Source organism: Argiope bruennichi, chromosome 4 (genome assembly GCF_947563725.1).
Source record: "Argiope bruennichi chromosome 4, qqArgBrue1.1, whole genome shotgun sequence".
In the NCBI taxonomy this organism is placed as follows: Eukaryota; Metazoa; Arthropoda; class Arachnida; order Araneae; family Araneidae; genus Argiope; species Argiope bruennichi.
The window spans coordinates 32,375,830-32,381,824 of record NC_079154.1 but is presented as its reverse complement, the minus strand read 5'-3'; positions in this window follow the sequence as shown (position 1 = coordinate 32,381,824).

The following is a 5,995-nucleotide window of genomic DNA, read 5'->3' as shown; positions in this document are numbered from 1 at the left end:
AGGTAAATGAATCTTGATCCGAAAGAATTACGATGTTGAAATTTTATATTTATTTGATTTCTGATTTATTAATAACTAAAATTAAATCAATATTCTTAATATATCTTCTGATTCTATTATATATTTAAATTACTATTTATTCAATGCTCACAATTTTACTGATATTCAAACTTATTTCACTTTCTTTAAGCTAGAATACTTCAGTCTTTATGCAAATCTCTTCTTTTTGCTTTTAGGTCTTTTTGTATTATGTAATAGATCTTTTATTTGAGATATTTTTTGTATTATGTTTATTTCTTGACCTGTTTAAATTCTGAATGCTTACGAAATTGAGATAACTGACTTTAGAAATCGTATAAGCATAAGAATAATATGATAATTCATAGTGATTTTTTTCATCGATATGATTCATTTGAATTTGGAAACGTCATATTATAGTCAAGAGAAAATTTTATTTAGCTTTGTAAACATTAATTACTGAATAATTTTTAAGAACTGTGAAATATTAACAACTAAAGATATTATTGAATATATATATATATATATATATATATATACAAACTCAGAGGTGTGATAGTAGGCATCAAGAGGATAAAAAATCACCATACAACATGGGGTCCCAAACGACGTTTAGGGGGTGAAAATCGCAAAAATATAGGCAGTAGGAAAATTGTCGGAAACTGTAAAAAATTAACAAAAAAATAACAAATGGCGTTTCAAATATGATTTTTTGAAAGTGAAAGAACATTTTTAAAGACTATTTTTTATGTAAGTAACATGCCAATTTGATGAACCAGGGGGTCGTAAATTATTGAAAACAAAAAAGTAGTTTAGAACACTTATCTGCAAAAATATTAAAACTTTAAGAAAAATAAAAGCTTGAAAATATAAGGATTTTTATATTCTTTCATTTGATATAAGTCTGTAGTGTGAAAGCTGAGGTGGTTTTAAAATATTAAAAAAAAAAAAAAAAACTAAAATGTTTGCTGGTAAACATCGCTGCAACATCGGCACCGATGTTTACAGTAGGTAATGCAAAATTCTACCGGAAAATTCTGAAGACTAATAGAATGCAAAAAGGCCATAAGAATTTCCAAAGAAATAAATATAAAGTCGCAGACGACGGTGAAAATTTATTTGGTGGAATACAGATACAGCATACATTTACAGCACAGATATTTTAATATAAGAAAGGGGACGATGGGAAACTTTTATAAAAATTACTCAATGTTGCAGCTGCGAAGTTCATTACACAACCGACACCGATGTTCAAAGGACCGCCGGACGCGCTCAAACATACCAAGTGTGCTTGCGATTTCTCCAGCAGCGACGACGATCCATGATACGAGATCTTCCACTGTATAGAAAGGTGCCTGATAAACAAGATATTTCATGTGGCCCAGAAGAATAGATCCAAGGGATTGAGGTCCGGGGTACGTGCAGGACAATCGACAGGTCTAAGATAAAATCTGAAAATAAAATTCTTGCAGGAAAGAATGCATCTTCCTGTGTGGCACCAAGCATTCAGAGTGTCGAATACCCAATTCAGCTGCAACTAATCGCGTGCTTGTCGATGGTGTATCGGCAAAGCTCTGTAAAACTCGGTTTTCTGTTCTAGGTGTGCGCACACTGCGTTCTTACCCTGCATTTGGCCTCGTTATTTTGAAGGATCCCCTCTCCAGCAACCGTCTATTAATATTTGCAAAGGTGGTGTGGTGTGGACAACGCCTACTTAAATATTGCACTTGGTATATTCTTTGTGCTAGGCGTCCATTTATCATCCGCCCGGTAGTAAATTAAATGCATATCCGAATAATCATCATTCGTGAAATCTTACATGTTGTTTGCGAATGAAACTTATCGACTATCAATTCTGCACTGCTCTTTAATGAATACAAGTTGCTTTTATACTCCTCGAATCATCAATTCTGCAATGCTAAATTCGCTTATGTTCCTCGAACACATAGAAAAAACACACGAGAAAGCTTCTTCTCGACTACCTTTTTCCAAATCTTCGAATTCATAGGGTCATTCTCTTCGAAAGGCTAATTGTCTCTTCGATGTCTGTTTTTGCGAGTTTCACAGAATAAACGTCTCCTGCGACCCTATGTTTTATGATAATTTTCATCTCCTAAATGCCTACTATCACTTCTCTAAATTTACCTTTCGAATTTAGCAACACCTTCTGTAAACATCGTTGCTGTTGTTGCAGCGATGTTTCCCGGCAAACATTTTTGTTTTTCTTGAATATCTTAAAACCTCTTCAGTTTTCACACTACAGACTTATATTGAATTAAAGAGTAGGAAATTCTTTGTATTTTCAAGCTTTTATTTTTCTTAAAGTTTTAATATTTTTGAAGAAAATGGTTCTAAACTACTTTTACGTTTTGAATAATTTACGACCCCCTGGTTCGTGAAATTGGCATGTTACTCACATGAAAAACATCCTTTAAAAATGTGCTTTCACTTTAAAAATATTCATATTTCAAACACCATTTGTTATTTTTTTATTAATTTTTTACAGTTTCCAACAGTTCTCCGACTCCTTATATTTTTGCGATTTTCACCCCTAAACGTCGTTTGGGACCCCATGTTGTATGGTGATTCCTTATTCTCTTGGTGCTTACTATCACCCCTTCGAGTTTGTCGGTCGAATTCGGCAACACCCTGTATATATATATGTGTGTGTGTGTGTGTGTGTGTGTGTGTGTGTGTAGAGAGAGAGAGAGAGAGCCTGTGTCACTATCGGAAGTTGGTGATATGTCGACTGTGTCATTATCAAATGTCGGTCTAAATCTTTTTTTTTTTTTTTTTTTTTTTTGTTTTGTTTAAATTGACTGTTTTAGCGATGTACCCTTAAAACTAAACCTCAATAAAAATCTCAAATTGAATCATAAACTGCTTGCTAATTTATATTCTTTAATGTTGAATTGTTGCAAAGGTCAATGGGTTGAAGTATGCAATTCTCATTATTATATATTTTTTCTGATTCATTATACTCTTCAAAGTCAAACAGTGATTACTGTTAATATTTTCTTTCGGCATTTTTTTTTTCATTTTATATTTCGCTTCTATCTGGATTTAGTGATTGTTTTTTTTATTTAAATTTAGAATACATTATAGATAATTAAGGAATATTTTAATAAAGAAATTTTTTAGTGCATAAAATTCCAGGTTTTTATTGTTTATTTTGTTACTACATATTTACATTTGAAAAATATTACAAATCTTTTTTTTTCCTTAAGTAATCTGGCAACATGCACGAGATTCTCTACTACAATTATCATTAATTAATCTGTTACAATCAATTCTGAGATGATTGTTAACAATCTTCTACACGGCCATATATTCTAAAGAAATGTTTATGATATACAGCATAAATTTATCAATATATCGTGCTGCCATCTATTGTGATGTTTTCAAATGAAATTCCAAGCAATCTAGTCGGATTAAAATTCTGGCAGTTGATAGAGTAACCATACTTTAAATAAAGGCTATCTCTGCGCAAAGCTAATGCAGATATTTTCTGTATGTTGTTCCTTAAATAGATTTTCTTGATTTAAAATTGTAAAAAATCCATATTATAAAATGAATAGTAAAATTTCGCTTTTAAAGATATAAAATTATTATGCTTCTTTTGATTTCGGTATTTTTCTTTATTGAAATTTCATAAAACTAAAATTTTGTGGAAAGAATACTACGATAGGGCTCGTAAAGAAGATTTATGAAATCATTTCTGAAATTAAAAATAGAAATGAGTCTATGAGTAAAATCACAGTAATCGGATTAATCATAATTAGGTCCAAAACCAATGCCTTTAGAGTATTTTCTTCTACAACTCATGTCTTACTACTTAACCAACCAAAATTAATTATTTTTGGTTAAAAATTTACCACATAGGGTCAGCAAATGGATAGATATTCCCAATAAAAACTACAGGCATATATAATTGCAATATAATTCAACATTATAGATTGAATTTTTTAGGTGTTCAATTGTTAAGAAATTAGATTTAGTTTAAATATTTACTTGAATTGTAATTTTATTGATCTAAATCATATAATTCATCTTTTGGGAATATTTTCATTAGTTCAAAAAATTTAATTTGATATTATTAGAATAGAAATTTTAAAAGAAATATCATTCGTTTTTCTCAGTGAGTACCAAATTTAAGATCCTTCATTATATTGGCATCTTTTCTCCCTTTCTCACCCGCAGATATTCTTTAACAAACACAGTATTATTCCAATATCGTGTTTAAATCCACAATATTTTTATATAATGGCCATTTTCTTTGTGTCAATAGGTTTAAATCTTTAAGAGTATACTAATGAACGGAAATTACAAAACGATTAGAATTAGACAATAGAATAAAAATTACATTTAAATTTTAAAAAAGACAATTGCAGAACCCTTATGCGAAATGTCCCATAAGTTAAAAATTAACAAAAATCTAAATAATGTTACTGACAGGATATACAATAAGAAATATAATTAATAACCAAATCAATGGGGTATAAAAAAAAACAAATTGCCGATCAACATTGTCCCGATATCTCAGGATATCTCCCAGTATTCAGAATATCGATCAACATCGGGAAAATATCGTATAATATCTTATGCTAATATGGACAGTATTTTTTTCCAGGTGTCTGCAAAATATGCTTGAAAATATAATCTAAGGCACTACATCCACAGAAGGATTATCACATTTTGTATTCGATGGCATGTAAATTGTACCAAAATGTACCTCTCATCCCTTTTAGTACAAAATGCCGAACAACATTAGCTCGATATCTCAGGATATTTCTCGGCATTCAGAATATCGAACTACTTCGTGTGAAATATCGTAGAATATTTTATACTAATAGTGATGGGATTATTTCTTTCCTGCTGCCTGTAAAATATGCTTGAAAATATAATATACGTCTCCAGACTCCGTCGAAAGACTACGAATTTTGCATTCGATCACAAGTGATTATACCAAAATGAACCTTTTATCACTTCTAGCCTAAAATGCCTATCAACATTATCACGATTTTTCATGACTTTTCCCGACATTCGTGAAAATATCGTATAATATCTTGTGCTAATAATTATGGGGTTTTGTTCTTGATGCTTGTAAAATACACTTGAAAATATAATCTAAATCACGAGAATCCATAAAGAGAATACAATATTTTGTATTCGATGGAGTGTGAATGTACCAAAATGAGCCTCTTGTTCCTTTTAGCACAAAATGCTGATCAACATTGTCACGATATCTTATGATATTTCTTGGTATTCAGATTATTGAAGAACAACGTGAAAATATCGTATAATATCTTGTGTTAATAGAGATGGGAATTTTTCCTGTAGTCTGTAAAATATGCTTAAAAATATAATCTGAGGCATCTGACCTCATAGAGAGAACACAGCATTTTGTATTCGGTCGCATGTGATTGCAGGAAAATGAGTCTTATCTTCTTTAGCACAAAATGCCGATCAACAGTGTCACGATATCTCATGACATTTTCTGGCATTCATCGAACAATACCATATAATATCTTATGCTATAGGAATTTTTTTTCCTATTGCCTATAAAGTAGACTTGAAAATATAATGTAAGGCACTAGTCCTCATAACGAGACTACCATATTTTGTAATAGATCGCATAAGATTGCGCGAAAATGAGTCTTATCTCTTTTAACACAAAATGCCGAACAACATTGTCTTGACATTCAGAATATCGAACAACATCGTGAAAATATCGTATTATATCTCTATTAGCACAAGATGTTGTACGATATTCCCACGATGTTTTCCGATGTTCTGAGCGCCGGACAGTGTCGGGGGGATATCGTAACAATTTTGCTTGCCATTTTATGCTGATAGGGAGCTGATGCTTAGATGGATTTTTTCCGCGATATCTGTAAAATATGCTTGAAAGGAAGAGGCAGTTTAAAAAGACTGAGACAAAATGGTGACATGCTTCATGAGGTATTTATTTCCTGAT